This window comes from Sus scrofa, chromosome 6, assembly GCF_054392235.1.
Source record: "Sus scrofa isolate SSC_HxYL_T2T_F1_AM1 chromosome 6, Sscrofa_HxYL_maternal_Yorkshire_Landrace_v2.0, whole genome shotgun sequence".
Taxonomy (NCBI): domain Eukaryota; kingdom Metazoa; phylum Chordata; class Mammalia; order Artiodactyla; family Suidae; genus Sus; species Sus scrofa.
In genome coordinates, this window is record NC_139388.1 from 149,063,673 (window position 1) to 149,089,237 (window position 25,565).

The 25,565-nt window shown below is 40.4% G+C and overlaps 1 long non-coding RNA gene across 1 annotated transcript in view; it reads left to right on the forward strand.

Moving 5' to 3' along the window:
• The window catches only part of LOC110261446 (uncharacterized), a 99,957-nt gene that overhangs the window by 29,165 nt on the left and 45,227 nt on the right, over positions 1–25,565 (forward strand). The window contains exon 2 of the long non-coding RNA XR_014808662.1: positions 10,564–10,644. This is a non-coding gene — a long non-coding RNA (uncharacterized LOC110261446). The remainder of the gene's footprint in view (positions 1–10,563; positions 10,645–25,565) is intronic.

Below are 25,565 nucleotides of genomic sequence, written 5' to 3' on the forward strand. Positions count from 1 at the left end.
GGATGTGAGGGAAAATGGGATTGCTTCCCTAATTTCTCTTTCTGATCTTTCATTGTTAGTATATAGAAATGCCATCAATTTCTGTGTATTAATTTTGTATCCTGCAACTTTGTCAAATTCGTGGATGAGCTCTAACAGTTTTCTGGTAGCATCTTCAGGATTTTCTAGCTATAGTATCATGCCATCTTCAAATAGTGGTACTTTTCTTTCTTCCTTTCCAACTTGGATTCCTTTTATTTCTTTTTCTTCTCTGATTGCCGTGGCTAGGACTTCCAAAACTATGTTGAATGGTAGTGGCGCGAGTGGACATCCTTGTCTTGTTCCTTATCTCAGGGGGAATTCTTTCAGCTTTTCACCATTGAGAATGATGTTAACTGTGGGTTTGTCATATATGGCCTTTATTATGTTGAGGTATGTTCCCTCCATGCCCACTTTCTGAAGGGTTTTTTTTTTTTAATCAGAAATGGGTGTTGGATTTTGTCAAAGGCTTTTTCTGTGTCTATTGAGAGGATCATATGGTTTTTATTCTTCAGTTTGTTAATGTGGTGTATCACAATGATTGATTTGGGGATATTGAAGAACCCTTGCCTCCGTGGGATAAATCCCACTTGATCATGATGTACAATCCTTTGAATGTATTGTTGGCTGTGGTTTGCTAGTATTTTGTTGAGGATTTTCGCATCGATGTTCATCAGTGAAATTGGACTGTAGTTTTCTTTTTTTGTGGTATCTTTGTCTGGTTTTGGTATCCAGGTGATGGCGGCCTCATAGAATGAGTTTGAGATTATCCCTTCCTCTGCAATATTTTGGAATAGTTTCAGAAGGATTGGTATTAGCTCTTCTCTAAATGTTCAATAGAATTTGCCTGTGACGCCATCGGGTCCTGGGCTGTTTGTTGGGAGTTTGTTAATCACAGTTTCAATTTCAGTACTTGTGACTGGTCCATTCATCTTTTCTATTTTGTCTTGTTTTAGTCTTGAAGATTGCACTTTCCTAAGGATTTGTCCATTTCTTCTAGGTTTTCCATTTTATTGGCACATAGTTGCACATAGTATTGTCATATGATCCTTTGCATGTCTGTGATGTCCATTGTAAATTCTCCTTTTTAATTTCTAATGTTTGATTTGAATCCTCTCTCTTTTTTTCTTGATAAGTCTGGCTAAGGGTTTATCAGTTTTTTTTTTTTTTGATTGTTTCAAATAACCAGGTTTTTGTTTCATTGATCTTTTCTATGGTTTTTTTCCTATTTCATTGATTTCTGCCCTGATCCTTATGATTTCTTTCTTTCTACTAACTATAGGTCTTGTCTGTTCTTTCTCTAGCTGCCTGTTTCCTGAGGTAAGCTTGTACTGCTATAAACATCCCTTTTAGAATGGCTTTTTCTGCATCCCATAGGTTTTGGAGTGTCATATCTTTATTGTCATTTGCTTCTAGGTATTTCTAAATTTCCTCTTTGATTTCTTCATTGATCCATTGGTTGTTTAGTAGCATGTTGTTTAGTCTCCACATGTTTGTTTTTTTGCAGTTTTTTTTTTCTTGTTGTTGATTTCCAGTTGTATATCATTGTGGTTGAAAAAGATGCTTGATATGATTTCAATTTTCTTAAAGTTACTGAGGCTTGATTTGTGGCCCAGAATGTGATCAATCCTAGAGAATATCCATTGTTCATTTAAGAAGAATATGTGTTCTGCTGCTTTTGGATGGAATGTCCTATAAGTATCTATTAAGTCCATTGGGTCTAATGCTTCATTCGGGGCTTGTGTTTCTTTGTTGATTTTCTGTCTGGATGATCTGTCCATTGCTGTTAGTGGGGTAGTAAAGTCCCCTACTATTTTTGTGTTATTGTCAATTTCTCCTTTTAAGGCTTTTAGCAGTTGCATTATATGTTAAGGTAATCCTATGTTGGGTGCATATATGTTTAAAATTGTTATATATTCTTCTTGGATTGATCCTTATGTAATGTCCTTCCTTGTCTCTTATAATATTCTTTATTTTAAAGTCTATTTTGTCTGATATGAGTATTGCTATTCCAACTTTATTTTTTTTTAACTTTTTTTTTTTTTTTGTCTTTTTGCCATTTCTTGGGCCACTCCCGTGGCATGTAGAGTTTCCCAGGCTAGGGGTCTAATCGGAGCTGTAGCTGCCAGCCTATGCCAGAGCCACAGCAAGGCAGGATCCGAGCCACGTCTGTGACCTACACCACAGCTCACAGCAATGCTGGATCATTAACCCACTGAGCATGGGCAGGGATCGAACCCTCAACCTCATGGTTCCTAGTCAGATTCGTTAACCACTGTGCCACGACGGGAACTCCACAGCTTTCTTTTGATTCCTGTTTGCATGGAATATTTTCTTCCATCCCCTCACTTTCAATTTGTATGTGTCCCTAGAAGTGAAGTGGGTCTCTTGAAGACAGCATATATATGGATCTTGTTTTTGTATCCATTCAGCCAGTCTATGTCTTTTGGTTGGGGTGTTTAGTCTATTTACATTTAAGGTAATTATTGATATGTATGTTATCATTGCCATTTTATTAACTGTTTTGGACTTGTTTTTGTTGCTCTTTTTTCTTCCCTTCTCTTGTTCTCTCCTCTTCTGGTTTGTGACTATCTTTAGTGTTGTGTTTGAGATGATTTTTCTTATTTGTGTATATCAATTTTAGATTTTTGGTTTGCAGTTACCCCAAAATTTGAATATAGGCGTCTATAGATATATATGAGATTGTTTTAAGTTGTTGGTCTCTTAATTGCAGGTGCATCTCCAGTGTCCTGCATTTGCACCCTCCTCTTCTTACAATTTCCGATTTTGGTAGCATAATTGTGTATGGATGATTTCCTATCTTTACTGCATATATGCCTTTACTGGTGAGCCTTGTCATTTGTGGTATTTTTGTTTCTGGTTGTGGCCTTTTCTTTTCTGCCTAGAGAAGCTCCTTTAGTATTTGTGGTAAGGCTGGATTAGAGTTGCTGAATTCTCTCAGCTTTTGCTTATCTGTGAAGGTTTTGATTTCTCCTTCAAATCTGAATGAGAGCCTTGCTGGGTCAAATAATCTTGGTTGGAGGTTTTTTTCCTTTCATTACATTAAGTATATCATGCCACTCCCTTCTGGCCTGCAGAGTTTCTGCTGAAAAATCTGCCAATAACCTTATGGGGTTCCCTTGTGTGTTATTTGTTTCTTTTCCCTAGCTGCTTTCAATATTTTCTCTTTGTCTTTAATTTTGGTCAGTTTGATGAATATGTGTCTCAGGGTGTTCCTCCTTGTGTTTATTTTATATGGTACTCGTTGTGCTTTCTGGATTTGAGTGAGTGGTTCCTTTCCCATGTTAGAGAAGTTTTCAGCTATTATCTCTTTGAATATTTTTTTCTGTCTCTTTCTCTCTCTCTTTTCTCCTCTGGCACCCCTATAATACGGATGTTGGTGCATTTAACATTGTCCCAGAGTTCTCTTAGACTGTCTTCATTTCTTTTCAATCTTTTTTCTCTTTTCTGTTCTACATCCATAATTTCCACTAATCTGTCCTCCACCTCGCTTATTCATTCTTCTGCCTCCTGTATTCTGCTGTTGGTTGCTTCTGGTGACTTTTTTATTTCAGTTATTGTATTTTGCATCTCTTCTTGCTTAAGTTTTAAATCTTGTATTTCTTTTTTTTAAATCTTGTATTTCTTTGCTCAATGTTTGCTGTAAATTATCAGTTTTTGCCTCCAGTTTATTTCCAATGTCTTGCATCATCTTCAGCATCATTAGTCTAAAGCCTTTTTCCTGGAGGCTGATAATCTCCAGATCACTTAGCTCTTTTTCTGGGTTTTTTTCCTTGCACCCTTATCTGATTTATGGTTCTCTGCCTTTTAATTTTTATATGTTTTCGGTGTACTCTCCTTTTTGCAGACAATAGAGTTGTAGACTCTCTTACTTCTGATGTCTGCCCCCCTTGTGGCTGAAGTTAGTACAGAGGCTTGCTGAGGGCTTCCTGATGGGAGGGACTGGTGCCTGCCCACTGGTAGATGGGACTGACTCCCATCTCTCTGGTGGTTGGGACTTTGTCTCTGAGTGAGATTAGAGGGGGCTTTGTGATTGGGGGGGTCTTTAGGCAGCCTGTTTACTTATGGGTGGGGCTGTGATCCCTCCTGGATTATTTTTTGGTTTGGAACTTCTCAGCCCTGATGGGTGGGGCCACATTTTTCCCAAAATGGCCACCTCTAGAGGACTACATGCTGATTCCTGAAAGTTTTGCCTCCAATATCCTTCACCCACAACAAGCCACAGTCACCTTCTGTTTTCAGGAGATCCTCCAAGAACTGCAGTCATGTCTGACCCAGGTTCCTATGGAACCTCTGCCTTGCCCTGGGACCCAGTGCACATGAAAGCCTGTGTATGCCTTTCAAGAATGAGGTCTCTGTTTCCTCCAGTCCCATGAAGCTCCTGCACACATGCCCCTCTGGCCTTCAATGCCAGATGCTCTGGGGGCTCTTTCTCCCAATCCAGTTCCCAGGCATGGAGACCTGATGTGGGGCTCAGAACTCTCACTCTTTTTTTTTTTTTCTTTTGCCACTTTTCTTGGGCCACTCTTGCGGCATATGGAGGTTCCCAGGCTAGGGGTCAAATCAGAGCCGCTGGCCTATGCCAGAGCCACAGCAACGCAGGACCCATGCAACCTACACCACAGCTCATGGCAACGCCGAATCCTTAACCCACTGAGCAAGGGCAGGGACCAAACCCGCAACCTCATGGTTCCTGGTCGGATTCATTAACCACTGAGCCATGATGGGAACTCCAGAACTCTCACTCTTTTAGATGAGTCTCTGTGATACAGTTACTTTCCAGTTTTTGTGGGCTTCCCATCTGGCAGGTATGGGGTTGCTTATGTAGTGTAATCGCCCCTCCTACCTTTTTTTGTGGCCTCCTCTTTGTCTTCTGGAGTAGGATATCTTTTTGAAAGTTTCCAGTCCATTTGATTGAAGGTTGTTCAGTATTTGGTTGTAATTTCGTTGTTTTTTCTGTCCTCAAGGGTTAACTACTGAGTTTAAAGATTATAAGGGTGACTCATTTCTCTGGCTCCTTCTCATGGCCCCTGTCTTTTAAGGTTTCTTTTGAGTATGAATAGGCAAGATCAAAAAGGAGATAATCTCTAGCACCTAAGTTTATTACTCATCAGTTGTCTCCCAGAATATTGACAAAGTAAGAAATCACAGAATCATTTAATCTAAAGCCATCCTTTTACAGATAAGAAAATGTAGCTCTAAAAAGATAATGTCTCTTGCAGGCAGGCCCTCACCTGAGATCTGAGCCAGGCCCTGACTGATAGATCCTATTCATAAAAATACTAACTTCCTGATATTTATAAAAACTACCATAATTAAAATTCTAATTGGAATGATAACCAGGAAAATATCTATAATAAATCACCAACAAATTCAATAAGTAAAAGAAGACTGTGTAATAGAAAAAGATGAGAACATTAATAGGTACCACATTTCACTGATTCCAGAATGCACATTTTCTATATTTTAGCACCTCTAAAGGCAGAGCAGCTATTTCAACTGAAAATAGGTTTTTTCAATATAGTTTAGTACCAGAAGGTATATTTGAAATTTTTCTTGGTGGTACAAAAAATAATGGTATGTTTCACAATCAATAGTCTCTCACAGGGTTAATGAAATGCCATACTTTACAGAGGAATAAATATACCTGGTCAATGAACATAAAAATATAACACACTAAGAATATGCAATTCAACTGACAGAGAAACAAATGGAAATTCTATGCTTAATTTTGGCGTTTCAGATCAAGAAATATAATTTCCTCATGGTAACACCAATGTTGGCTATAGTGCCAGAAAGTGGTTCATCTATACTCTTAGTAAGAAAGCAGCTTGGTACAAACTATTTGAAGAAATAAGATTGTATCAAAAGTCTTTAAAATATACTTTCTCTTTCACAGGGAAATATGCATTTAAGAAATTAACCAGTAAAAGTCATCTTTTTACTTTTTTTGGTCACCCAACCTCTTTCCCCCTTTTGTTTATTTGTTGTTGTTGTCCTTTGTATTTTAAATGCCTTTGTGAACCACTCTTTTTCCATTATGACTTGAGTTGCACTGCTATCTCTCGTTTCAGAGCTAAGCCACTCAATGCTTTCCACCCATCCAGTCACAGTCACAGATTTAAGGGTGGACTCATGACTCAATATGGTCCTATGAGTCAGCTAGGCACACGGTTTTTATCCAATTCTGAGAAAAAAACCTTCCCTATTTTCACTGGACTGGAACACAGAGGAACTTGGCTGGGGCCATTTTGTCACCACATGAAGCCTGAGATAAGGCTAGTATGGTAAAGGACAAGGTTGAGAGGTGAAAAGGCACTGGGTCCTGCCAGAAGTTATTCAAGATCTGGATCAAGAAGCATCAACGCTAGCCCCAGACTTTGCAGTTACATGAGTTAATAACTTTATTTATTTATTAAATTATCAAACTGTTGGAGTTCCTGTCATGGCTCAGTGATTAACAAACTTGAATAGTATACATGAGGATGTGGATTCAATCCCTGGCTTTGCTCAGTGGGTTAATTGCCATGAGCTGTGGTGTAGGTTGCAGGTACAGCTCGGATCTGGTGTTGCAGGCCAGCGGCTACAGCTCCCATTCAACTCCTAGCCTGGGAACCTCCATATGCCATGGGTGAGGCTCTAAAAAAATTATTTAATTGCCCATTTATTATCTATTTTGCTTAAGTTAGTTCAGGTTGAATTTTTTTTGTCACTTGCAGTCAGAGTGGTCTTAATTGATATGAATGCTGAGAATATAATTAAGGATGTACTCCAAAATTTTGATCTAAGTAGAAACATTACAGGATTATGGAGCATAGTGAAAAAACTGAAAATAACTAAAATATCCAACAACAGAAGAGGAGTTAATAACTAAGACATTCACAGAGGTACTGTGTGTGTGCCAGGCACTATTCTAGACACTCTACATACATAGTAACCCATCTAATCTTCCCAAGACCCCTACGCCATAGGAACTAGTACTATCCATATTTTGCAGATGAAGAAAATGAGACATAAGGAGGTGAAATAACCAGCTCACAATCATCCACTTAAGTAGTAGAGGTGAATATGAATGTAGGCAGTGTAACTCCAGAAACTATGCTTTTAACCATAAAGCTATACTAGTTCTCAAGTCAGTTGTAGTCTATCTATACAATGAAGTATGTATCAAAATATTGAAAATACATTTACTGATCTAGAATATACTCATAATATATTGCAAAGGAAAAAATCAGGTTATTAAAAAGAATGTAAATTTCTAGTTTCCAGTTCAGCTTAGTATGAGAATCTCTGGTTGCATCCCTTTTGCTGCAAATGGCATTATTTCCTTCCTTTTTATGGCTGAGTAGTATTCCATTGTGTATATAGACCATATATTCTTAATTAATTCATCTGTTGATAGACACTTAGGTTGTTTCCACGTCTTGGCTATTGTGAATAGGGCTGCTATGAACATAGCTAAGGGGGAGGGGAAAAAAGGAGCTTAGAAACTGCCACTCCAACGCAAGTAAAAAGCTAAACAAATTGAGAAATGAGCCCTTCTTGAATCCGTCAAAAATGTGATGCCACAGGGCAAAACCACTGCCCCTCAAGTTGGAGAAACAGGCAGATGCAGAGAATCACAATTTACTGGAGCAGAAACACTGTGGCAAAAACCTCTGTGGGAACTAGTGTTGAGGTTGGAGAAACTTACCTTTAATTAAGGAATCACTGGGGGTTCAGTGTGGACAAGCCTGAGAGAGACAACCTCCAGGGAAACTCAGTCGTAGGAGGTCCCTAAATTTTAATGAGTTTTACCTGCAGGATCTCAGCTAGGTTCTCACATTGACTGCTGGAGAAAAATCCCCTTGTGTTTCCAACAAGAGGAAGGGGAAAGGAACCCTTTTGAAATATACCAGAACATTCTGTTGTTAATGAGTCTTGCCTTCAAGAGAAAGAATTTTAACAGAGCCTGAACTATTCAGGTGTTTTCCAGAGTCAAACCAAGCTGGGAGATAGGAAATACCCAACTGCAGCCTTCTTTAGCCATCCTGCTTCACCTAAAGTATGGGAACTGGGAGGACTTATAAGGACAGCTAAGCTCACAGTCTAAGAGGCACAGGCTCACTGAAAGACCGAGACCTCATAGAGTATACAACACTTCCCCTTCAACCACACCTTTCCATCACATTACTAAAGGCCTATTTATCGCAGTTCCTTTTACTCAGTATATCATGTCCAGCTATCAAGAAAAAAATTACAACACATACTAAAAAAACCAATTCAAAGAGACAAACTATCAGAAACAGACTTAGCTATGGCAGGGATGGTGGAATTATCAGACTGGGCATTTAAAACAACTATGCTCTACATGGTAATGGGTCTAGTGGATAAAGTAGACAGCATACAACAATAGGTGGATAATGTATCCAGAGCAATGAAAATTCTAAGAATCAGAAAGCACATGTGTGGCTATATCATATATGTATATGTGCATTTTCTTTTCTCTTCAGAAAACGTGTGTTTCTTATACAATAGTAAGTAGTTTTTAAGAAATTATTCCTCTTTACATTTTTTGAAAATTAGGTAGTTGGTAATTGTGGCCTTAATTATCTTAGATAAAATAGGTTCAAAAAGTCAATTATCAGCAATTTCATATGGTTCAATGTAATAGGTAACCTTCCTTGGTCACTGGAGACAAAGCATGGACATTCAGCTTCTTTTCATTAGGAGACAGCTTTCCCATTCGTCAGCCTTCATTGCCTTTCTGCTCTCTCCCTTTATCTCCTGCTTCCAAGGATAATTTAAAACAACCACACATTCACAAAACTCGTTTAAAAGTGTCATATTGATTGCTTGTGTGCTTTATATTCCCATCTCAACTTGCCCTGCTGTTAAGATTTAGGCTCCACATTTCCACTGCATTGTGCCTCATAAATCCAGAGGTAAACAGCAGGCCAAATGCCTTCTGTTCTAGGAATTAGCACGAGTGGGTGTGCATGCACGCCTGCACGCGCACACATACATACAGCTAAAATTATGTTACTCATCCAAGACTTGTAACACAAAGATGATTTCAATGCAGCAAAATAGAGTATTAAACTTTAATGTAGCCTTGGACATTTAACACATGTGTCCTCCAACTCCAGGGTACTAGAGGAGAAGATGGAATTCCATACAAGAGTCCCACAAATTTATCAGCAGAAAGAGCTCCCATTGAAATGAAGGAGCACCCATGAATGCCAATGGCAGATGAAAGTAGAAAAAAATAGGCAGAGGAAAGAAGGATCGTATCCTGGGACAGTAACCAGCGTATCCATTAGGATTGCTGCTAGTAAGAGAACACCCAACTAACATTAGGTGAAACAAATATGTGGGTATTTTTTTCATATAACAATAAATTTGTTGCTCTCGGTGATTGCTAGTGTTGGTTCAGCAGTTCAGTGATGACATCGTTTTGTGCTTTTACTCAGCTATGCATAGCCTGTTGGCTATTTGACCTCACACTTGTCACATCATATATACGACATGGCAGTTGTAGCTTTTCATGACTACAAAATGTCTGGCACATAGTAGGTTTGCACAAAGGCTAGTACCTTTTTCTGCCCAATTTCTAGTCTTCAGGGTAGAGCTTGAAAGAGAAAAAAAAGACTTAGTTCTGCTTTGCTCACTCAGTAGCTATGCTTCCCCCAGAGGAGGGTTTGCTTGACTTCTCTCTCAGCATGGAGCACTCTTGTTGGGCAGACATCCTGCCAGGACCCTCAGAGGTGGGGGTTTTCTTACTACATGATCACATACTGATCTGGCCCACTGAGCCATGGCTGAGAAATCAGGGTTGGGCTCACTGCATGGGCACTACCTGAGCCATGGGAGTTTGTACAGAGGAGAGCTGAGCCCACTGAGCTGCTTTCTTTATGAGGTAGCTGTGTACACTGTGGGCTCCTGACATCTGAATTTTCAGAGGTGCCTCATGCTAACCCTGCCCAGTGGAGTGAGGCACATTAGTGGGAAAAGCATTCATAATAAAGAAAGGAATGATGTCTTATGGGAAGCTACTACTCTTTAGTGCTACTAATAGCAGATATGAAGTTTGTTCTTCCATTCATCAGCAGGTATTTTTTTGAACATTCATCATGTGCCAGGCACTGTTCCAGGTCCTTAGGATATAGCAGTGGATTTAACAGACTACATCCTCATCCTCTGTATGCCTCCCCCCCTCCCACACACACACAGAGCAATGCTTTCTCTGCCCTCCTCTGCCCTGCTCTATGCCCCAGAAGGCTGCCCTCTTGCAGACTTCACAACACAGACTGCCTGGCTTTCTAGCTCTTGGTAGGGGTTTGGCCAATGGCAGGTACAGTGGGAGACTGGAAGTTGAGAGGTGAGAGGAGAGAGGGCATTTCTTCCCCTCACTCTAAAGGCTTTGGCCCATGGATTCTGGTTATGGCTACATCTCTCCAGACCATGAGCTGCTACTAGGTCGTCAGTTCTCCATGGCCTCAGCTCTCACCAGAATCTGTAACTTCTCTCTTCTTGCTCTTACAGCTCTAAGTGTGGTAACATCCTCCTACCACTACTAGTCTACAGCTCCTTCGGTGTTCCTTGCTGGATAATTCTTCTCACACTGTAAGTATTTCCTTAATTAAAGTTCCTTGAACCATTGCAATTGCATTCTACTTTCTTCTAGGATTCTGACTCCAAGTTGGCTACATAATTAGTGAGGCCCAGTGCAAAATAAAAATGGTGGGCAGCTTATTCAAAAGGCAGAGAAAAGGTGTTGTTAAAACTTACATAAAGTACTAAAATATAAAAATTTTTCCTTTGTTTATAAAATGTAACCAGAGTAACATTGATATATGAGTAATAACCTATATATTGAAAAAGTAGTATTTCTGGTATATCATAAATTTATATAATATAGTAAAGAACATTAATGTAATAGCTTGATCATAAGATTTTTTTCTGGATCACTTTTCTGCAAACTAAATTATTAGGTCATCAAAATTTATACTTTTAGCAACTTCAATAAATAAAATTAAATAAACATTAATCACTCTAGGCAAATGAGAGACTGCAAGTGTTTGAAAAAGTTTAATTTTGAGAAACATATTTCTGCTGATGCACCTATTAATAAGCTGATAAAAATATTTCATAGGCTGTGACAAATGGGGATAAATTTCAAGCAAATTATTTTAAAATATAAACGTTATTAAATTTAGGGCTGGTGATTCTTGTAGAATAATTTTTTAAAAAAGATTTAATTCCTTATACAAATGAATTTCAGGTAAGTTTACATTAATTTTAAATATGAATTTATGCAATGGTGTTTTAATATTATCTTTGACTTTATGGCTATCATTTGAGAAACTGAAATTGACTTCATGATTTGTGTATAATTTTAACTGCCTATTTCTGCATTCTATCACTGTATCTTCAATTAGAAGGAAACAGTCATTTAAAAATTATATTCCTTGTTAATAATTGGTTCATCTGAAGCTTTATATGATAATGGCATCCTTTCCTTTTGAATGTAATGTCTTTACATTTAATTTTTGTTTCCAAGCTTGTAATTATTTACTTCATAATATTGCAGCAGCTTTATTTCAGGGATCTCAAACTCTGAAGAATTATAATAACTCCCGGATATGCTTTATTGTAATTTCAATGTATGTTTCTTTTATTTTGTCATTATTTGCTGACAAAGTTTACAGTCTGAGCACAAACAATTTCTGTCTAGCACTTAGAATGGAAAGTTAATATTTGTGCAAAGCCTTAAGGGCAAGCTCCAGGGACAGACGGGCAGGCCAGCCTCCCACCAGGAGCCATGGAGTTGCTCCCCCATGTGTGGAATCTCTCTTCTCTCCTTCATCTTTGGCTTCTGCTGCTTTTGCTGCTGTTGGTACTGCCACTCTCAGTGACTGGAGCCTCATCCTGGCCCTAGCCACTCTCTCAAGATTCCAAAGCATCCTGAACAGGCTCATGGTGTTTGTATGCACATCAAATGGCCAGGCCAACTGTGCACGTGGGCATTGCTGCTAGACCACCACCGCATGTGTGTGCTATTGTCCAGATTTCCTCTCTACTTGTCTTCTGCACATATCCCATCGTAACATTGGACTGTATGTATTGCACACAAGTTCAAAGATATTTATAAAGTATTTCAAGACAGCAGCATTAGGGACTTAAACCAAGTGCAGGTCACACACTTGGGAAACCAGCCCTGGTCTAACACATACAGTTCATGAAATTTATCTTCATGAGATCATGCAAATAAACAAGGAAATGTATACTAAGATACCTAGTGGTGAGAATAAAGTGTTACAGAAAACAAAGCAGAGCAAGGAGATGAAGTCAGGGGACAGGACAGGTTGTGCCTACTCTAGCTGGAATGGTCAGGTCAGGCCTCTCTGATGAGATGACATTTGAGGAGAGACAAGAATGAATTGAGGGATCGAATTTTGGTGATGGCGTGGTTGGGGCAGGCAGAGTGATCCCAGCAGAAGGAGGAGCAGTCCCAGTGTCTGACTTGGGAACATGCTTGGAGAGTTCAAGCAAAAACAAGAGAGACAGTGTGCCAGGAGGGCAGCAAGCAAGGAGGAGAGTAGTGGAAAGTGAGGTCCGGAGAGGGCAGTGGGGCATGATTGGACTCTGGTTTTATGGGGAGTGTGTGGGATGCCAGTAGAAAAGAGTTGAGCACCAGAAGAGATGAGATCAGGAGGTCGGTGGGGGGTAGGAAGATGTGGGGTTGTTCCCTGCAACCTCTCTGGTGCCACTCTTGTGACCTCATGCATTGCCTTGGTCAAAGCAGTCTTTGCGGAGTTCCCGTCGTGGCGCAGTGGTTAACGAATCCGACTAGGAACCATGAGGTTGCGGGTTTGGTCCCTGCCCTTGCTCAGTGGGCTAACGATCCGGCGTTGCCATGAGCTGTGGTGTAGGTTGCAGACGCGGCTCGGATCCCGCGTTGCTGTGGCTCTGGCGTAGGCCGGTGGCTACAGCTCCGATTGGACCCCTAGCCTGGGAACCTCCATATGCCGTGGGAGCGGCCCAAAGAAATAGCAAAAAGACAAAAAAAAAAAAAAAAAAAAAGCAGTCTTTGCTCCCTGGGGTCCTCATTCACGCCATACTTTTTGTCTGGATGCACACTGACCACTCTTCTCATGGGGACTCCCCCTTGCCTTTCTGGTCCCCACTTGAACATCAGCTACTCTAGGAGCTGACACCCTGTCCCATGTGTCTCCCTGTGATTCTGTCTCAGCTCTTTTTAAAAGAAAAAAAATTTTTTTTTAGAGGCACTTTCTGCATTTATTGAGATAATCTTTTGGCTTTTCTTACTTGGTGTGTTAATTTTCTTTTTTTTTCATTTTTTTTATTACTCAATGAAAAAAAATTTTTATTATAGTTGATTTACGATATTCTGTCATCTTCTGCTGTACAACAAAGGAACCCAGTCATACATCTATACACACTCTCTTTCTCATACTATCTTTCATCATGTTCTATCTCAAGTGATTGGACATAGTTCTCGGTGCTATACAGCAGGATCTCTCAGCTCTTTTTAAGTTTCTTTCATGGCATTGATTTAAATCCACATTATCTATCTACTTACTTGACTACAATTTGCATTTCAAAAGACTGTGTTTACTTATTTTTGGTCTATCCCCCCAATCAAAATGTAGAATCGTTCAGGGCTAGGACTATGTTCCTTTTTTAAAAAAAGTTTTTATGCAATTTGGAAATGTTACTTTCTATTTATAGTTATTTCAAAATATTGGCTATATTCCCTGGGTTGTACAGTACATCCTTGAGCCTATCTTACACCCAGCAGTTTGTATCTCTCACTCCCCAGCCAATATATTGTGCTCCCTCTGTGGTAACCACGGGTTTGTTCTCTATATTCATGAATTTGCTGCTTTTTTTTGTTATATTCACCAGTTTGTTGTATTTTTTTAGATTCCACAAACAAGCGATATCATATAGTATTTTTCTTTCTCTGTCTGACTTATTTCAGTTAGTATAATGCCCTCCAAGGTCATACATGTTGTTGAAAATACAAAATTTCATTCTTCTTTAAGGACGAGTAGTATTTTCTTATTTTATATATATATATATAGCACACGCATACATATACACACATATGTATATATAAATCACATCTTCACATCTTCTTTATCCATTTATCTGTTGTTGATGGACACTATGGTTGTTTTTCATATCTTGGCTATTATAAACAATGCTACTATGAATATTGGGGTGCGCATATTTTTTGAACTAGGACCATATCTTCATTCCTCTTACTCCTGGGAAACAGCCTTCTTGTAGCTGCTGGTACATGACAGTGATGAATAACCATTTGCCAAATAAATGAACCTCTCCTCTGTATATATCACCACAATGTCTACTTATGGCTTGGCAATTCTGTACCTTCATAGAATTTCATTCCCACACTTGTCATCTAGTGGTGTGTACTTATCCTTCAAGTTTTAGGTGCATCTCGCATCTTTAACTTCACTGTGGGAAGGCTTGCATGTTACACACACACACACACACACACACACACATACACACAGCACTAAATCCATTTATTATTTCTTCCATGTGTTTTCAGCACCCTCTGTCCCTACCTGTCAAAGGACCCACCACCATTGTATCATATTGTATTATAATTATCTCTTTATATGTCTCTCTCCCCTTAACACTATAAACCCCTTGAGGGCAGAGGGCAAATCCAGCTCAATTTGGCACCCCTTGCTTCTAGCACTGCCCTGGTACATGGAGGGGATATGTTTGGGGAAATAGTAGATGCATCTTAAAATCTTCTTTATACTCAGGCTACTTTTGTGAACAGGTCAAACATTACTCAGACCTGCAGTTAAATTAGCATGCTGTTATTTACATAGTTTTATGATTTTTTAAATGAAAGATTTAAATGTAGTGATACACACTTTCATGCTTTCAGGGTCACCCTCCAATTTGATATCCCATCCCCTACCCCCAATTGTGAAAGAGCATGGTACACTGACAAAGCCTCAGACTCAAAGAGAGAGTGCTGAGCCACAAAGGCACCATGTTGTCTCTGAGATGTTGTTATTAACCAGCATTTACTGCTGGACAGAAGAGACCTGGAGTGAGAACAGGAGAAGCCAGAGGTGGAATGAGGCTGCACTCCATGTCAGCTCTGAAACTAGACAGCCTAGTGCTTTTTCCATTACAGGTGCACGCCGTGAGCCCGTTTTCATTGGCTAGGTGATAATTATCCCTAGGCTGGCAGCCAAAACCTAATGCTGACTCTGCCCCAGCCTGGCAGATGCAGCTGCCATCACAGGGTGGGCTTATTAAATTCATTAGAGGTTAGGGCTGCTGCTCAGAGTGGTCAGCTCAGTGCAGGGCTTGTATCTCACTTTAACCCTTCGCACACGTGTTTTCCTATGACAGCACAATACTTAGTGATCCTCTGATGAAACCCTTTCCCCAGCTGCCTCTCTCTGCCTCCTCCCATTTTAATAAATGTATACTATATATAGTATATATCTCGTGTGTGTGTATATATGTATATATATTATATATATGTATATTCCATGCAAATCACTTTATTGGCATCATCTCACTTAAACCTCAAGATAGCTCAGGGACACAGGCATTGTAATTCCCATTTTACAGATTGGGATTCTGGTCCTCCACGAGGTTCAATAGCTTTCATAAGGAAGAGGCTTGGCCAGGGTTCAAACTCTTACCTGTTGATATATGTGTACTGATATAAGTGTCAAACCACTCAGGAGTAACTGAGAGTTAAAATTGTGTCATAATGTCTATTATCTGGATATATCCTGCCTTGGCTTTATAACTTAAATATTTTAAGTGTGAAATTAAAAACAGAATTATAGACAAAGAATTATAGGTTTAGGAGGGAACTTAATGATGCATGGTCCTTGCCCTCATTGGACAGAAAGGGTAAAAGCAGTGATAGATCCACCTGTGGTCCATCTAGAATAATCCTGTACCCCCTACTTCAGCCTGTTCAGCCCTGGTTGGGACCACCCCATATAGCACTATACCACAGGGATCCCTTCTTCCTATAATCAGCTGTGACTATAGCCTGAGTCCTACTTGCTTGTCATTTTTCTATTTGTCCCCTTTCTCATTAAACACCAAAAACCAGGTGGAAAGACAATCTCTTTCTCTTAGCCCCACCCCCTCCACCCCAACACAGATGTGCTGCGGCCTTCTGCCAGACTGGATTATGAGCCAAACCTTCATATTTGCAGGCTCCTTCCCTGTGAAAAAACTCATGGTCCTCCAGAGACGCTTGCTATAGAAGCTTTTTCCATGCCCCAGGGAGGCAAAGACCAGTCTGCTGGAAGTCCCATAGGAAGCTAGACCCTTATAAGCTCCCAAAGGCCAAGACAAAACCTTTTCATTGTTTCCAGTACATGTGAAAGGAATTTGATATACAATCGCTCAGGAAAAAGACAAGCTTCTTGCTCAAATCAAATCTACTGTATGAGATCTCCAGGATCACCTCTTTGGCAGGTGGCCCAGAAGCTAAGCTTCAAATTCTGTGCCACTGGCCCTGACACACAGGCCTACGCCCCGAGGCCCACTCCTGACCCCAAAGGGAACCTACCTCTGCGTAGCCATGAGCCCTGGCTCAGCCTACACTCATGGAGCACAACAGAGAAGGGTCCCCAGGGAAACTTCACACAAAAACAGATGCCATATCCATTCTAGGAGTCTGTTTTCCATCAAGCGGAAAAGACTAAACACCAGCTTACCAGAGAAATGATTGCCAACTCCTTAATATCAGCTCAGATTCCACCTCCTCTAGGATGTAGTCCCTAAACCCCTGAAGCAATATGCCTGTCTGCCTCCTCCGCATGTCCCTTTAGGATTTTGTTTTGTTTGTTTTAAACATAGGAGCCTATATGGTTTTACGGCTCTTTTCTCAGGTGCCTTTTATGACACAATATGAGTTAGTGACCAGCCAGGCTCAGGCACAAATTTTAACTCTCAGTCACTCCTGGGTGGTTTGATACATAATCAGCAGGCATATATCAACAGATAAGAGCTTGAATCCTGGCTAAGCCCCTTCTTCTTGCAAGTCAATTAACCTAGTGGAGGCCCAGGATCCTGATCTTCTGTAAAAGGGGGATTGCAATGCAATGCCTACCTCCATGAGCTGTCCTGAGGTTTTAAAAAGAGATGCCTCTAAAATGATTAGCATGGTATTTGGTACTCGGTGAGGTACTCGATGTTTTGTTTCCATTCCTGCCCCTCTCTTTATATAAGCATGTAATCCCTACGTAGAAACTCTTGTAGCCAGAAGCATTTCAGAATGGAGAATTTTCATATTCATAGTACCCCCCATCAGGTCTGAGGCAGCACGTTATAAATTAAGCACATTAATATTCTCCAGGGATAGATCTGAGTGCATGGCATAAGTTTAAGTAATTGGGAGAAAGCCTAAAAATGGCTTCAGATCAGTCTCGTCAGGTTTGCAGTCAAACAACTGTTGCAAACTTCTGAAAAATATTTCTGTTTCAGAGTTCTTTGTACTTTAGGACTGTGACTCAGGGATTGCGGACCTGTATTTTTATGACTATTGTTAAAGACATTTCATCCCCACCAGGTATTCAAAACAGGTTTAGCTTTTGTTTGCCTTGGTGCCTGACTCATCGCAGAAATTCAATAACACTTTTTGAATGACTAAGCAAATGGAGGAACAGATGTGTGCTCTTTAAGAATCATTAGCTTGGCCCTTTTCTTGCATCACTCACCTTACTGATGGAATTAATCTTTGTTCTTCCTCTGCATCTCACCTCCTGCACACGTGCATTTGACTAGATGTGGGTAGGGGGCTGGGGTGGGGGTGAAGACAGAACAGCAGCATTAGATCAAAGCTCAAAGGAAAGTGTGGCTCTGGCTTTTTCCTCCTTATGGTTATGAAATTTATTCTTTCTGAGAAAGAAATATTGGATATTTTCTAAAAGATTTGACTTGAATAAAATGTCTGGGACTGGACAAGAAATCAGCAACTTTTAATTATGGCAGAGATGATCATAAAGATATAGTTTAAAGTTGCCTTGTACCCAAAAGAACCAAAAGATTTGCGGATTCAAGTTTACCATAGGGCCCTAGACATTCTTCTCCTACATATGATACCAACTAAGCAAGAATTGTGATGAGAGTGATACTCAGTGTGTGTTTAGCCTAACTTGGAGTACCTTTAAATGCTGGGAAGGTTCAGGACAAGTTAGAGCAGTGAGAAATTTGGGAAGGTGTTGGGATGATCCCTGAAGGAGGTCCCTGAGAAGGACAAATCCTGAGCACAAGATCAGGGGTAGATTAACCTTGTTGGGAAGAAGGATGTATTTTCCATGAATCTGGGGATGAAAGAGGCTAGGATAGGTGGAAATATGGATCAGTCTATAGGTAGGGGGTGTCCGGGGGTATCAACCTAGTGCTTGGGGAAATAGGGCCCAGGGTTATCTCCTGAGTGTCCAGGGTAAGAGATGGACTTGAGCAGAGTGAAATCGAAGAGAGCCATGTAGAGCGTGGAATAGCTCATTCCAGAAACATAGGGATGACTTGCTGTTGAGGGTTCTGTGGACCATGGTAACATGACTGTAAGTACATCAATTGCCCAAGTATTGTGGACTCCTCCAGCAGTGTCTGGCACCTTGGGTCCAAGAGCAAAGAAAGCATGCAGTTGATTGATTCAAGCTGGGAGGTGGGGGCAGTTGCCCTGTGAATACCGTGGAAGTATCATAAGAAAAGGGAGTTGAGTATATCTTCGGGGGAGTGTTAAAGTCATCAAGAGTGTACTCCGATCTTAGGGGTGAAGGACATGAAGATATGGGGAAACATTTGGTCTTTCTCCTCAGATCTGCTCTTCTGAAAGGTGGTATTGTTCAGTGATTAAGAGCACAGACTCTGGAATTGGACATTATACATTCAAAATTCACTTATTACTGGCTGGGTGATCTTGGGCAAGTTATTTGACCTTTCCTACCTCCCCATTTTTATTGATAAAAGGGGGTGATAATACTATCTGCCTCACTGGCTTGTTGTGAGGATTGAATGAGTCTATATACTCAGGGTGAAACTGACATAAAATGAGATCTATTTGGGTATGACCTGTTATTATTCCTCTTGAAGTCTCCATTTCAGTAACTGCATCTCCATCGATGCAGAAGGTCATTACTGTCAACTTGTCAGTCATCCTTGACACCATCTTCCCTTCCCACATGCAATTCATCTCAAAGCCCTATCACTTTTATCTCCAAAATAGATCTTAAATCCTACTACTTCTCTATTTCCATTGCTATTATGTGAGTCTAAAGCACCATTATCTCTATCTGGACCATGGCCATCGCCTCCGAAACCACTGTCCGTCTTCCTCTCTTGCAGCTCTGCAATCCATTTTCCCCCAAACAGGCAGAGTTTTTCAACCACAGCACTATTGGCATTTGGGGCCAGAAAATTCATGGTTGTGGGGACTGTCCAGTGCATCCCAGTGCATAGCAGTAGACTTGCCTATGACCCACGAGACAGCAGTAGCACCTCTTCCTCCTGTGTGACAAGCAAAGATGTCTCCAGGCATGGCCACATCACTTTGGTAGAGAACCACTGCCACAGGGAGCTGGAACATAACACAAAAAGTTGCAGAGCATACATGATATATCTTGACAAAGATAAACTTAACTACAGATTGGTACAGTCAAAAATAGGGCACACATATCCCAACTCTGATATCGGTCCTCTTTCCATTTGGCCAAACTCCCTCCCAGTATTTAAAGTGAAGTATAATTTAATTGTAAATTAATAATACTTCAATAAAATTGAAAAAACTGAAAAAGTGAAATATAATTTAGCACCAGCATAGGATGATAACCATACATGGCAAAGGGAAAGTAATAAAAGCTAATCCATTGACCTTAAGATAGGGTATTAACTTGCATTTCTGGGTAGGCCAATATGATCACAAGTGTTCTTTAATTTTTTGGGGGGTGGGGGGGCATGTCCCTGGCATGTGGAAGTTCTCAGGTTAGAGATCAAACCTGCGCCACAGCAGTATAATGCTGAATCCTTAACCACTAGGCCACCAGGGAACTCCAGGGGTCCTTCACGTTTAAGACAAAAAATTCAAAGTGATGCAATGTGAGAAGAATTTGACCCACTGGTTATACTTGTAGAAGGAAGAGTCCATGAGCTAAGAAATGCAGGCAGCCTCTAGAAGCTAGAAAGGGTAAGGAAACATCCTCTCCTAGAGCCTCCAAAAAAGGTGTAGCATGCTTACACCTTGACTTCAGCCCAGGGAGGCCCATTTCAAAACTTCTGAACTACACAACTATAGTTTAAAATAATAAACCTGGAGAGTTCCCATCATGGCTCAGTGGTTAATGAATCCGACTAGTATCCATGAGGATGTGGCTTCAATGCCTGGCCTCACTCAGTGGGATAAGGATCTAGTGTTGCCATGAGTTGTGATATAGGTCACAGACATGGCTCAGATCTGGTATTGCCGTAGCTGTGGTGTAGGTCGGCAGCTGTAGCTCTGATTGGACCACTAGCCTGGGAACTTCCATATGCCGCAGGTGAGGCCCTAAAAAGCAAAACTAAAAAAATAAAATAATAAACCTGTGTAGTCTTAAGCCACCAAGTTTGTGGCAATTTGTTATAGCAGACATAGAAAATTAATACAAGCCCCTTTTAGCTACATACAGAGCCTTGGTAATAGTTATTTAAGTTCTCTGAACAGCAATTTCTTCAATATATAGTAACAATAATAGTACTTAACCCTTGGCTATTGTGAGAAATAAGTGAAGGAATAGAAATGAAGTTACACAACAATGTCTGGTATTAAGGACAGAATTGTGTCCCCTCCAAAGTCATATGCTGAAGCCCCAAGTCCCTTCCTCAAAATGTGACTGTTTTTAGAGATAGGGTCTTTAAAGGGGGGATTCAGATTAAAGAAGTTCATATAAGTGGGATCCTAATCCTAAAAGACTGGTGTCCTTATAAAAAGGAGGAAAGGCACCAGGGTGCACGCACACAGAGGCAAGGCCATGTGAGGAAACAGCTAGAAGACAGCCATCTGCAAGGCAAGTACAGAGTCCTCAGGAGAACCTGAACTTGCCAATGCCTTGATTTTGGACTCCTAATCTCCAGAACTGTGAGAAAATTTTGGCGGTTTAAGTCCTACAGGGTGTGGTATTTTATTATGGCAGCCCTAACAGACTTATACATGTGGTCGTATTAGGTAGTCAAAAGTATTGATTCTTATTATTACTTTTTCTCATTCATAAATTTTGGTACTAGAATGCTTTAGCAGAATTGCATGTGAGAAAAAGATGATTTAAGAAACCTAAGTTCTATGTTTGGTTCTGAATCCTGGGCAGCAGCATCGTGTCAAGATATTCATGTCTCTGTTGTCTCCATCTTTTGGGGTTGAAGTTTTCTCTCTTCTGGTTGACAATGGTAGATTGAACCCATGTGGTTTTCCCCTGATCCCTCAACCCCATTAAAAAGATAATAAGGGTAATAAGATAATTTTCTTTTAAAGGTATAAAGAAAACAGTAGAGGAAAAGAAAGCAACAAAAACTTGGAAACTGGAAAACAAAATGATCAAGGGAAATTAACAGATGATCTATAGCATTGAACCCTAACCTGTCCATGGGAGAATGCAGAAGCAAGTTGACAGGCACACAGAACTGCAGGGTGACTTGAGAATTGCCATCACTAGGGGTCGATGTGTGTGTATGTGTGGTGTGGTTGTGAGTGGGTGGTAGCAGAGAGTGGTTGAAAAACCAGAAGACTGGTTGAAAATCTGTTTACAACACAGTTAGACCTTAGACCCCTTATCTTATCTAAGCTGACAGATAAGAGAATTAGAAGACAGAAATTGACTCTCTGGAGAGAGGGAACCAAGGAGTCTCTGGATTTGGGGACATCTAGATGCCACGCAGGGATAATGTACTAAAAACAGGAGATTTTTATGAAAATCCACATACTGAATTCCAAGAACCCTTGCCTCCTTCCCCACTAGGTGCTCAAAAGGCTGGATGGCAGCCTGTGGTTCCCCAGGCTGGAGACTAGATGAGCCTTCTATGAGTTATCTGCCCACTCCATGAGAAAAGACATGTGGATACTGACATTGCTGAGGTTTTCTCTCTTCTGGTTGACAATGGTAGATTGAACCCATGTGGCTTTCCCCAGTCCATCAGCCCCATCTGACCCAGCTATGACAAAGCCCCTTCAAGCCTCCAAGTTACTTTTTTACTGTCCTGCTCTTAAATATGTGCTGACCACTCAGAGTTGGCAAAGACCCTTGAAGAAAGAGTGTAACCTAAATATTGAAGATGCAAACTAACAAACAGCAATAAAAATGGAATTTGTAGAAGAGAAACAATGGAGGGACAAGGAGTTAAAAAAGAAAAATAACTATCATTAATATCCTCTTATAGAAGGGAGATTCTATTGCAGCCACAAAATAAGAACAGGTTTATATTATTAGTAGTATTCATAAAAACAGAGCTTTTGGAAATCTAAAAATATATGACCCAGCAATCCCACTCTTGGGCATATATCCAGACAAAAAACTTTCCTTGAAAAAGACACACACACACCCCATGTTCATTGCGGCACTATTCACAATAGCCAAGACATGGAAACAACACAAATATCCATCAACATATGATTGGGTTAGGGAGATGTGGTAAATATACACAATGGAATACTACTCAGCCATAAAAAAGCACAAAATAATGCCATTTGCAGCAACATGGATGGAACTAGAGACTCTCATCCTGAGTGAAGTAAGTCAGAAAGAGAAAGACAAATACCATATGATATCACTTATATCTGGAATCTAATATATGGCACAAATGAACCTTTCCACAGAAAAGAAAATCATGGACTTGCAGAATAGACTTGAGGTGGGGGAGTGGGATGGACTGGGAACTTGAGGTCAATAGATGCAGATTATTGCCTCTGGAATGGATAAGCAATGAGATCCTTCTGTGTAGTACTGGGAACTATGTCTAGTCACTTATGATGGAGCATAATAATGTGAGAAAAAAGAATGTATACATGTATGTGTAACTGGGTCACCATGCTGTACAGTAGGAAAAAAAGTAATGTATTGGGGAAATACATTTTTTTCAAAAAGTTGTAACTTTCTTTCAAAATAAAAATAAAAATATGGTCCCCAAGGTGAAAAGCTCAAAAGAAGATTTGGCAGATACCACCCCTCCAAAAAAAAAAAAAGTGTACAATAAAAGTGTATACCTTATGGCTCAACTCTGAATGAAATTTATCTGATCATTTTGATGCCACCAGATATTAGGATAATATTTTAAGAGGATGGGGGAAGGGAAGTTTGTGAGAGATGTATGTGTGTGTGCATGTGTGTGTGCGTTCCAGGAAGAATACAAGAACTGAATCCTTATCTTCCATAGCAAGAAGTGAAGACATAATACCTAACATGAAGAAGTGGTCATGGACTTGTGTTGTTGAGAAATGCAGAGATAAAGAAGAAGGTGCTAAAAGGGTTCACAGCAGTAGTCTCTAGGTAGTATAAATGATTTGTTCAAGTGTGGTGAGTATGGGAGGCTGGCTGATTTACCTTTAATAATCTCTGTAGAAATAATTAACTTTTAAAGCCATATACATGTGTTCATTTGAAATTAAATTTAGAAGAGACTAAATAGACATAGTAGTTGGCACATGTCTGGTACATTGCAGGTATTCTACGTAACATCCGTTTTCTAAATCTTATTGTTTTATGATTCATTCTTGTTATTTTTAACTCTTTGAGTGTTGTTGATAATATTCCAAAGAGCATTCTCACTTTTTATGCAAAACTTTATCCTGTATCACAACAAAGATACCTATCAGGAAGTTTTTAAGGCATGTTTTCTAGTGAGAGTGAAAGGTTTGCATCCTGCCTTCTTTGCCACCAGTCTATCCATCCCACTGCCAAATCCAGGACATATTCAACTCCCTTTGCTTAGCCAGGGTCTGGAGGGAGATGGTCCAGACAGGGATGGAGGTAAGTCACTGGCCTTATTCATGTGGACTCAATGCATCACTGGAACTTCTAAATTGATGGAGGAGAAACAGAGGACCAGGATCTGAGCAGCTCAACTTTGAATCGGGTAGAGAGTTGGCAATTCTGATGCTTTATGCACATACACTTAACTTGTTTCCCTGGTCCTTCTATGTGGCAGCTCATTAACACCTCAAGACCGATGGCTGGCATTTTACATTCTAATTGAATGTACATTCGCATAATGGAATGTGTGCTATGACTGTTTCCCTGGAAAAGCTGCCCTATTTATTCAGCCACCCTGGAGAAAAGAGATTTTTTTTTGCAGAGGTAAGAAATAGCCACATGCTGCTATTAAACACCTTGGAGTTCTAAATTTTCAAATGTTCACTTATGCTACCTTATAACACGATATGTTACATTAATGTGTAATAGCATATAATGGTGGAAGGGCAGATATTATTGTTATTCTCACTTGGCAAATGAGAACATTGACGCACAGAGATAATTTGCCTCTAGTCACACAGCTGAACAAGGATGAGTCACCGAATGGCATCTTAATTCCAAATCTTGAGTTCTCACTACCACACCAGATAATTCTATTATATTTGCTTATTTCCACAAGGATCTAACTCAAAGATTCGAACCAGCACAGAAAAATATAAAGATAGTATGCCATGTTAAGACCCCATAAAAGAGGGCATTAAGAGTAAAGAAGAGGTTTGGCCAATGACTTGAGACAATTAGAAAATCCCCTAGGGAGTTGGCTTTGTGACAGGCTAGTGATATGAGCTAAGATAAGGCTTCTACTCCAGTGCAAGGCCCTGGCACCAGGAGTGGAATTGCACAAGTAAGGGCTGCAGGCATTGTCACAGGCAGCAGAGTTCCTGTCATCACAGAGCACAAATCGAGGATGGCTGGGCAGGAGAAAAAAATATAGGCTTCATCTCTCATGATAGCATTCATCAAATGCTGGGAGCTGATAAGGTTTCTGAGCCGGAGGCCAGGCTCAGCAGGACGAGTGCCATGATCAATCTGCAGTGTCGGCCAAGGGCTCAGGAGGGTTTTGAAAGCTGTTGCTAAGTGTTTGTCATCCCTGGGCAGGTGTCTCTGTCAGACACTCCCTCCAGAATGATAGGGTTGTCCTTCAAGTAGTATCACCAGAACGGGCATGACGGTCCCATCAGTCAGAGTCAACAGGTGGCTACTACACAACCACCACAGCGGCACTCGATCATGGAAAGCCACCTGATTCAGTAAGGGCACTTTACAAAAATGTATGCGTTTGTGCCTCACCCCTATCATTCTCATTCAGTGGACCTGGAGGGGAGCCCAGAGTCAAGATTTTATATAACTTCAAAGTATATTTTGATGCCCATTTGAGACTGAGAAAAATGTATTGCTGGTTTTGTTTAGGGCATGATCATACTCACTCAGAGTGTGTGTGTGCGTAGTATGGGTGTTTTATTGCCTCTTCTTCACCCCATCAGTGAGGGAGGGAAT